The following is a 10,378-nucleotide window of genomic DNA, read 5'->3' as shown; positions in this document are numbered from 1 at the left end:
TGGCGCTGGTGAACACTCTCAAGGTTCGTATACAGACAACATAAATACCCAAGCAAGTAGCAGGGGGGACAGCGGCCGATGTTGCTCAGTTGGAAGTGCACCGGACGCGATACTCGGAGGTTGTGGGTTCGGTTCCTACCATCGGCACGTTGTTTTTTCTGCCACTTTGTGTTTAATTACCTTCACCTAAACAAGATTACATTACTAATTTCTTTGATTTGCTAGTAAACATTAAAAAAAGAACATAAAGTAACATCCCCTACGCTTTCCTTGGCCTCGCCGACTGTTGGCTTCTTTCCTTCATGTATTATAACGAGCACCCTCATTTCGCCTTAATTGATCTGCTTGTAGCTTACGGGGGTCTCGGTTGTGGCAGTCCTGAAGCCATAGGTAGCGTAAGAGCTTTCTAGCACAGCTTTCGCCCTCGCTCTTGATCACGTTCTACGTGATGCTGGCGGTAACAAAGGACGTTCTACGTCCGCCGCTATGGTTGAGGGTGGCGCTGGTGGACACTCAAGGTTCGTATACAGACAACATAAATACCCAAGCAAGTAGCAGGGGGGACAGCGGCCGATGTAGCTCAGTTGGAAGAGCACCAGACGCGATATTCGGAGGTCCTGGGTTCGGTTCCCACCATCGGCACGTTGTTTTTTCTTCTACATTGTGTTTAATTATCTTCACCTAAACAAGATTACATTAATAATTTCTTTGATTTGTCAAGTAAACATTAAAAAAAGAACATAAAGTAACATTCCCTACGCTTTCCTTGGCCTCACCGACTGTTGGCTTCTTTCCTTCATGTATTATAACGAGCACCCTCATTTCCCCTTAATTGATCTGCTTGTAGCTTACGGGGGTCTCGGTTGTGGCAGTCCTGAAGCCATAGGTACTCTAAGAGGGTTCTAGCACAGCTTTCGCTCTCGCTCTTGATCACGTTCTACGTGACGCTGGCGTAACAAAGGACGTTCTACGTCCGCCGCTATCTTTGAGGGTGGCGCTGGTGAACACTCTCAAGGTTCGTATACAGACAACATAAATACCCAAGCAAGTAGCAGGGGGGACAGCAGCCGATGGAGCTCAGTAGGAACAGCACCGGACGCGATATTCGGAGGTCGTGGGTTCGGTTCCCACCATCGGCACATTATTTTTTCTGCTAATTTGTGTTTAATTATCTTCACCTGAACAAGATTACATTACTAATTTCTTTGAATTGCCAAGTAAACATTTAAAAAAAAGAACATAAATTAACATCCCCTACGCTTTCCTTGGCCTCGCCGACTGTTGGCTTCTTTCCTTCATGTATTATAACGAGCACCCTCATTTCCCCTTAATTGTTCTGCTTGTAGCTTACGGAGGTCTCGGTTGGGGCAGTCCTGAAGCCATAGGTAGCATAAGAGGGTTCTAGCACAGCTTTCGTCCTCGCTCTTGATCACGTTCTATGTGACGCTGGCGGTAACAAAGGACGTTCTATGTCCGCCGCTATGGTTAAGGGTGGCGCTGGTGAACACTCAAGTTTCGTATACAGACAACATAAATACCCAAGCAAGTAGCAGGGGGGACAGCGGCCGATGTAGCTCAGTTGGAAGAGCACCGGACGCGATACTCAGAGGTCGTGGGTTCGGTTCCCACCATCGGCATGATGTTTTTTCTGCTACTTTGTGTTTAATTATCTTCACCTAAACAAGATTACATTACTAATTTCTTTGATTTGCCAAGTAAACATTAAAAAAAAGAACATAAAGTAACATCCCCTACGCTTTCCTTGGCCTCGCCGACTGTTGGCTTCTTTCCTTCATATATTATAACGAGCACCCTCATTTCCCCTTAACTGATCTGCTTGTAGCTTATGGGGGTCTCGATTGTGGCAGCCCTAAAGCCATAGGTAGCGTAAGAGGGTTCGAGCACAGCTTTCGCTCTCGCTCATGATCACGTTCTACGTGATGCTGGCGGTAGCAAAGGACGTTCTACGTCCGCCACTATGGTTGAGGGTGGCGCTGGTGAACACTCTCAAGGTTTGTATACAGACAACATTATTACCCAAGCAAGTAGCAGGGGGGACAGCGGCCGATGTAGCTCATTTGGGAGAGCACCGGACGCGATATTCGGAGGTTGTGGGTTCGGTTCCCACCATCGGCACGTTGTTTTTCTGCTACTTTGTGTTTAATTATCTTCACCTAAACAAGATTACATTACTAATTTCTTTGATTTGCGAAGTAAACATTAAAAAAAAAGAACGTAAAGTAACATCCCCTACGCTTTCCATGGCCTCGCCGACTGTTGGCTTCTTTCCTTCATGTATTATAACGAGCACCCTCATTTCCCCTTAATTGATCTGCTTGTAGCTTACGGGGGTCTCGGTTGTGGCAGTCCTGAAGCCATAGGTAGCGTAAGAGGGTTGTAGCAGAGCTTTCGCCCTCGCTCTTGATCACGTACTATGTGACGCTGGCGGTAACAAAGGACGTTCTATGTCCGCCGCTATGGTTGAGGGTGGCGCTGGTGAACACTCAAGTTTCGTATACAGACAACATAAATACCCAAGCAAGTAGCAGGGGGGACAGCGGCCGATGTAGCTCAGTTGGAAGAGCACCGGACGCGATACTCGGAGGTCGTGGGTTCGGTTCCCACCATCGGCATGATGTTTTTCTGCTACTTTGTGTTTAATTATCTTCACCTAAACAAGATTACATTATTAATTTCTGTGATTTGCAAGTAAACATTAAAAAAAAGAACATAAAGTAACATCCCCTACTCTTTCCTTGGCCTCGCCGACTGTTGGCTTCTTTCCTTCATATATTATAACGAGCACCCTCATTTCCCCTTAACTGATCTGCTTGTAGCTTATGGGGGTCTCGATTGTGGCAGCCCTAAAGCCATAGGTAGCGCAATAGGGTTCGAGCACAGCTTTCGCCCTCGCTCATGATCACGTTCTACGTGATGCTGGCGGTAGCAAAGGACGTTCTACGTCCGCCACTATGGTTGAGGGTGGCGCTGGTGAACACTCTCAAGGTTTGTATACAGACAACATTATTACCCAAGCAAGTAGCAGGGGGGACAGCGGCCGATGTAGCTCATTTGGGAGAGCACCGGACGCGATATTCGGAGGTTGTGGGTTCGGTTCCCACCATCGGCACGTTGTTTTTCTGCTACTTTGTGTTTAATTATCTTCACCTAAACAAGATTACATTACTAATTTCTTTGATTTGCGAAGTAAACATTAAAAAAAAAGAACGTAAAGTAACATCCCCTACGCTTTCCATGGCCTCGCCGACTTTTGGCTTCTTTCCTTCATGTATTATAACGAGCACCCTCATTTCCCCTTAATTGATCTGCTTGTAGCTTACGGGGGTCTCGGTTGTGGCAGTCCTGAAGCCATAGGTAGCGTAAGAGGGTTGTAGCAGAGCTTTCGCCCTCGCTCTTGATCACGTTCTACGTGATGCTGGCGGTAACAAAGGACGTTCTACGTCCGCCGCTATGGTTGAGGGTGGCGCTGGTGAACACTCTCAAGGTTCGTCTACAGACAACATAAATACCCAAGCAAGTAGCAGGGGGGACAGCGGCCGATGTTGCTCAGTTGGAAGAGCACCGGACGCGATATTCGGAGGTCGTTGGTTCGGTTCCCACCATCGCACGTTGTTTTTTCTGCCAGTTTGTGCTTAATTATCTTCACCTAAACAAGATTACATCACTAATTTCTTTGATTTGCTAGTAAATATTAACATCCCCTACGCTTTCCTTGGCCTCGCCGACTGTTGGCTTCTTTCCTTCATGTATTATAACGAGCAGCCTCATTTCCCCTTAATTGTTCTGCTTGTAGCTTACGGGGCTCTCGGTTGTGGCAGTCCTGAAGCCATAGGTAGCGTAGGAGGGTTCTAGCGCAGCTTTCGCCCTCGCTCTTGATCACGTTCTACGTGACGCTGGCGGTAACAAAGGACGTTCTACGTCCGCCGCTATGGTTGAGGGTGGCGCTGGTGAACACTCTCAAGGTTCGTATACAGACAACATAAATACCCAAGCAAGTAGCAGGGGGGACAGCGGCCAATTTAGCTCAGTTGGAAGAGCACCGGACGCGATATTCGGAGGTCGTGGGTTCGGTTCCCACCATCGGCACGTTGTTTTTTCTGCCACTTTGTGTTTAATTATCTTCACCTAAACAAGATTACATTACTAATTTCTTTGATTTGCTAGTAAACATTAAAAAAAAGAACATAAAGTAACATCCCCTACGGTTTCCTTGGCCTCGCCGACTGTTGGCTTCTTTCCTTCATGTATTATAACGAGCACCCTCATACCCCTTAATTGATCTGCTTGTAGCTTACGGAGGTCTCGGTTGTGGCAGTCCTGAAGCCATAGGTAGCGTAAGAGGGTTCTAGCACAGCTTTCGCCCTCGCTCTTGATCACGTTCTACGTGACGCTGGCGTAACAAAGGACGTTCTACGTCCGCCGCTATGGTTGAGGTTGGCGCTGGTGAACACTCTCAAGGTTCGTATAACAGACAACATAAATACCCAAGCAAGTAGCAGGGGGGACAGCGGCCGATGTAGCTCAGTTGGAAGAGCACCGGACGCGATATTCGGAGTTCGTGGGTTCGGTTCCCACAATCGGCACGTTATTTTTTCTGCTGCTTTGTGTTTAATTATCTTCACCTGAACAAGATTACATTACTAATTTCTTTGAATTGCCAAGTATACATTTAAAAAAAGAACACAAAGTAACATCCCCTACGCTTTCCTTGGCCTCGCCGACTGTTGGCTTCTTTCCTTCATGTATTATAACGAGCACCCTCATTTCCCCTTAATTGTTCTGCTTGTAGCTTACGGGGGTCTCGGTTGTGGCAGTCCTGAAGCCATAGGTAGCGTAGGAGGGTTCTAGCGCAGCTTTCGCCCTCGCTCTTGATCGCGTTCTACGTGACGCTGGCGGTAACAAAGGATGTTCTACGTCCGCCGCTCTGGTTGAGGGTGGCGCTGGTGAACACTCTCAAGGTTCGTATACTGACAACATAAATACCCAAGCAAGTAGCAGGGGGGACAGCGGCCAATTTAGCTCAGTTGGAAGAGCACCGGACGCGATATTCGGAGGTCGTGGGTTCGGTTCCCACCATCGGCACGTTGTTTTTTCTGCCACTTTGTGTTTTATTATCTTCACCTAAACAAGATTACATTACTAATTTCTTTGATTTGCTAGTAAACATTAAAAAAAAGAACATAAAGTAACATCCCCTACGGTTTCCTTAGCCTCGCCGACTGTTGGCTTCTTTCCTTTATGTATTATAACGAGCACCCTCATTTCCCCTTAATTGATCTGCTTGTAGCTTACGGAGGTCTCGGTTGTGGCAGTCCTGAAGCCATAGGTAGCGTAAGAGGGTTCTAGCACAGCTTTCGCCCTCGCTCTTGATCACGTTCTACGTGACGCTGGCGGTAACAAAGGACGTTCTACGTCCGGCGCTATGGTTGAGGGTGGCGCTGGTGAACACTCTCAAGGTTCGTATACAGACAACATAAATACCCAAGCAAGTAGCAGGGGGGACAGCGGCTGATGTAGCTCAGTTCGAAGAGCACCTGACGCGATATTCGGAGTCTGTGGGTTCGGTTCCCACCATCGCCACTTTGTGTTTCCTGCTACTTTGTGTTTATTTATCTTCACCTAAACAAGATTACATTACTAATTTCTGTGATTTGCAAGTAAACATTAAAAAAAATAACATAAAGTAACATCCCCTACGCTTTCCTTGCCCTCGCCGACTGTTGGCTTCTTTCCTTCATGTATTATAACGAGCACCCTCATTTCCCCTTAATTGATCTGCTTGTAGCTTACGGGGGTCTAGGTTGTGGCAGTCCTGAAGCCATAGGTAGCGTAAGAGGGTTGTAGCACAGCTTTCGCCCTCGCTCTTGTTCACGTTCTACATGATGCTGGCGGTAACAAAGGATGTTCTACGTCCGCCGCTATGGTTGAGGGTGGCGCTGGTGAACACTCTCAAGGTTCGTATACAGACAACATAAATACCCAAGCAAGTAGCAGGGGGGACAGCGGCCAATTTAGCTCAGTTGGAAGAGCACCGGACGCGATATTCGGAGGTCGTGGGTTCGGTTCCCACCATCGGCACGTTGTTTTTTCTGCCACTTTGTGTTTAATTATCTTCACCGAAACAAGATTACATTACTAATTTCTTTGAATTGCCAAGTATACATTTAAAAAAAGAACACAAAGTAACATCCCCTACGCTTTCCTTGGCCTCGCCGACTGTTGGCTTCTTTCCTTCATGTATTATAACGAGCACCCTCATTTCCCCTTAATTGTTCTGCTTGTAGCTTACGGGGGTCTCGGTTGTGGCAGTCCTGAAGCCATAGGTAGCGTAGGAGGGTTCTAGCGCAGCTTTCGCCCTCGCTCTTGATCGCGTTCTACGTGACGCTGGCGGTAACAAAGGATGTTCTACGTCCGCCGCTCTGGTTGAGGGTGGCGCTGGTGAACACTCTCAAGGTTCGTATACTGACAACATAAATACCCAAGCAAGTAGCAGGGGGGACAGCGGCCAATTTAGCTCAGTTGGAAGAGCACCGGACGCGATATTCGGAGGTCGTGGGTTCGGTTCCCACCATCGGCACGTTGTTTTTTCTGCCACTTTGTGTTTTATTATCTTCACCTAAACAAGATTACATTACTAATTTCTTTGATTTGCTAGTAAACATTAAAAAAAAGAACATAAAGTAACATCCCCTACGGTTTCCTTAGCCTCGCCGACTGTTGGCTTCTTTCCTTTATGTATTATAACGAGCACCCTCATTTCCCCTTAATTGATCTGCTTGTAGCTTACGGAGGTCTCGGTTGTGGCAGTCCTGAAGCCATAGGTAGCGTAAGAGGGTTCTAGCACAGCTTTCGCCCTCGCTCTTGATCACGTTCTACGTGACGCTGGCGGTAACAAAGGACGTTCTACGTCCGGCGCTATGGTTGAGGGTGGCGCTGGTGAACACTCTCAAGGTTCGTATACAGACAACATAAATACCCAAGCAAGTAGCAGGGGGGACAGCGGCTGATGTAGCTCAGTTCGAAGAGCACCTGACGCGATATTCGGAGTCTGTGGGTTCGGTTCCCACCATCGCCACGTTGTGTTTCCTGCTACTTTGTGTTTATTTATCTTCACCTAAACAAGATTACATTACTAATTTCTGTGATTTGCAAGTAAACATTAAAAAAAATAACATAAAGTAACATCCCCTACGCTTTCCTTGCCCTCGCCGACTGTTGGCTTCTTTCCTTCATGTATTATAACGAGCACCCTCATTTCCCCTTAATTGATCTGCTTGTAGCTTACGGGGGTCTAGGTTGTGGCAGTCCTGAAGCCATAGGTAGCGTAAGAGGGTTGTAGCACAGCTTTCGCCCTCGCTCTTGTTCACGTTCTACATGATGCTGGCGGTAACAAAGGATGTTCTACGTCCGCCGCTATGGTTGAGGGTGGCGCTGGTGAACACTCTCAAGGTTCGTATACAGACAACATAAATACCCAAGCAAGTAGCAGGGGGGACAGCGGCCAATTTAGCTCAGTTGGAAGAGCACCGGACGCGATATTCGGAGGTCGTGGGTTCGGTTCCCACCATCGGCACGTTGTTTTTTCTGCCACTTTGTGTTTAATTATCTTCACCGAAACAAGATTACATTACTAATTTCTTTGATTTGCTAGTAAACATTAAAAAAAAGAACATAAAGTAACATCCCCTACGGTTTCCTTGGCCTCGCCGACTGTTGGCTTCTTTCCTTCATGTATTATAACGAGCACCCTCATTTCCCCTTAATTGATCTGCTTGTAGCTTACGGAGGTCTCGGTTGTGGCAGTCCTGAAGCCATAGGTAGCGTAAGAGGGTTCTAGCACAGCTTTCGCCCTCGCTCTTGATCACGTTCTACGTGACGCTGGCGTAACAAAGGACGTTCTACGTCCGCCGCTATGGTTGAGGTTGGCGCTGGTGAACACTCTCAAGGTTCGTATAACAGATAACATAAATACCCAAGCAAGTAGCAGGGGGGACAGCGGCCGATGTAGCTCAGTTGCAAGAGCACCGGACGCGATATTCGGAGGTCGTGGGTTTGGTTCCCACAATCGGCATGTTATTTTTTCTGCTGCTTTGTGTTTAATTATCTTCACCTGAACAAGATTACATTACTAATTTCTTTGAATTGCCAAGTATACATTTAAAAAAAAGAACACAAAGTAACATCCCCTACGCTTTCCTTGGCCTCGCCGACTGTTGGCTTCTTTCCTTCATGTATTATAACGAGCACCCTCATTTCCCCTTAATTGTTCTGCTTGTAGCTTACGGGGGTCTCGGTTGTGGCAGTCCTGAAGCCATAGGTAGCGTAGGAGGGTTCTAGCGCAGCTTTCGCCCTCGCTCTTGTTCACGTTCTACATGATGCTGGCGGTAACAAAGGATGTTCTACGTCCGCCGCTATGGTTGAGGGTGGCGCTGTTGAACACTCTCAAGGTTCGTATACAGACAACATAAATACCCAAGCAAGTAGCAGGGGGGACAGCGGCCGATGTAGCTCAGTTGGAAGAGCACCGGACTCGATATTCGGAGGTCGTGGGTTCGGTTCCCACCATCGGCACGTTGTTTTTTCTGCCACTTTGTGTTTAATTATCTTCACATAAACAAGATTACATTACTAATTTCTTTGATTTGCTAGTAAACATTAAAAAAAAGAACATAAAGTAACATCCCCTACGCTTTCCTTGGCCTCGCCGACTGTTGGCTTCTTTCCTTCATGTATTATAACGAGCAGCCTCATTTCCCCTTAATTGTTCTGCTTGTAGCTTACGGGGGTCTCGGTTGTGGCAGTCCTGAAGCCATAGGTAGCGTAGGAGGGTTCTAGCGCAGCTTTCGGCCTCGCTCTTGATCACGTTCTACGTGACGCTGGCGGTAACAAAGGACGTTCTACGTCCGCCGCTATGGTTGAGGGTGGCGCTGGTGAACACTCTCAAGGTTCGTATACAGACAACATAAATACCCAAGCAAGTAGCAGGGGGGACAGCGGCCAATTTAGCTCAGTTGGAAGAGCACCGGACGCGATATTCGGAGGTCGTGGGTTCGGTTCCCACCATCGGCACGTTGTTTTTTCTGCCACTTTGTGTTTAATTATCTTCACCTAAACAAGATTACATTACTAATTTCTTTGATTTGCTAGTAAACATTAAAAAAGAACATAAAGTAACATCCCCTACGGTTTCCTTGGCCTCGCCGACTGTTGGCTTCTTTCCTTCATGTATTATAACGAGCACCCTCATTTCCCCTTAAATAATCTGCTTGTAGCTTACGGAGGTCTCGGTTGTGGCAGTCCTGAAGCCATAGGTAGTGTAAGAGGGTTCTAGCACAGCTTTCGCCCTCGCTCTTGATCACGTTCTACGTGATGCTGGCGGTAACAAAGGACGTTCTACGTCCGGCGCTATGGTTGAGGGTGGCGCTGGTGAACACTCTCAAGGTTCGTATACAGACAACATAAATACCCAAGCAAGTAGCAGGGGGGACAGCGGCTGATGTAGCTCAGTTCGAAGAGCACCGGACGCGATATTCGGAGTCTGTGGGTTCGGTTCCCACCATCGCCACGTTGTTTTTCCTGCTACTTTGTGTTTATTTATCTTCACCTAAACAAGATTACATTACTAATTTCTGTGATTTGCAAGTAAACATTAAAAAAAATAACATAAAGTAACATCCCCTACGCTTTCCTTGCCCTCGCCGACTGTTGGCTTCTTTCCTTCATGTATTATAACGAGCACCCTCATTTCCCCTTAATTGATCTGCTTGTAGCTTACGGGGGTCTAGGTTGTGGCAGTCCTGAAGCCATAGGTAGCGTAAGAGGGTTGTAGCACAGCTTTCGCCCTCGCTCTTGTTCACGTTCTACATGATGCTGGCGGTAACAAAGGATGTTCTACGTCCGCCGCTATGGTTGAGGGTGGCGCTGGTGAACACTCTCAAGGTTCGTATACAGACAACATAAATACCCAAGCAAGTAGCAGGGGGGACAGCGGCCGATGTAGCTCAGTTGGAAGAGCACCGGACTCGATATTCGGAGGTCGTGGGTTCGGTTCCCACCATCGGCACGTTGTTTTTTCTGCCACTTTGTGTTTAATTATCTTCACATAAACAAGATTACATTACTAATTTCTTTGATTTGCTAGTAAACATTAAAAAAAGAACATAAAGTAACATCCCCTACGCTTTCCTTGGCCTCGCCGACTGTTGGCTTCTTTCCTTCATGTATTATAACGAGCAGCCTCATTTCCCCTTAATTGTTCTGCTTGTAGCTTACGGGGGTCTCGGTTGTGGCAGTCCTGAAGCCATAGGTAGCTTAGGAGGGTTCTAGCGCAGCTTTCGCCCTCGCTCTTGATCACGTT

The 10,378-nt window shown here is 47.3% G+C and overlaps 2 non-coding genes across 2 annotated transcripts; both read left to right on the top strand.

Moving 5' to 3' along the window:
- The first annotated feature begins 8,519 nt into the window (after positions 1–8,519).
- On the top strand, positions 8,520–8,592 carry TRNAS-CGA (transfer RNA serine (anticodon CGA)). The gene has a single exon. It is a non-coding gene; the product is annotated as a tRNA-Ser (tRNA).
- Positions 8,593–10,011: 1,419 nt separating this feature from the next.
- Positions 10,012–10,084, top strand: TRNAS-CGA (transfer RNA serine (anticodon CGA)). Its single transcript has one exon. It is a non-coding gene; the product is annotated as a tRNA-Ser (tRNA).
- Positions 10,085–10,378: the final 294 nt, after the last annotated feature.

Source organism: Amblyomma maculatum, chromosome 11 (genome assembly GCF_055883805.1).
Source record: "Amblyomma maculatum isolate TAMU_Amacu chromosome 11, ASM5588380v1, whole genome shotgun sequence".
Classification (NCBI taxonomy): domain Eukaryota; kingdom Metazoa; phylum Arthropoda; class Arachnida; order Ixodida; family Ixodidae; genus Amblyomma; species Amblyomma maculatum.
Note: the sequence above shows the minus strand (reverse complement) of the source record. Positions and strands in the feature narration are given on the sequence as shown.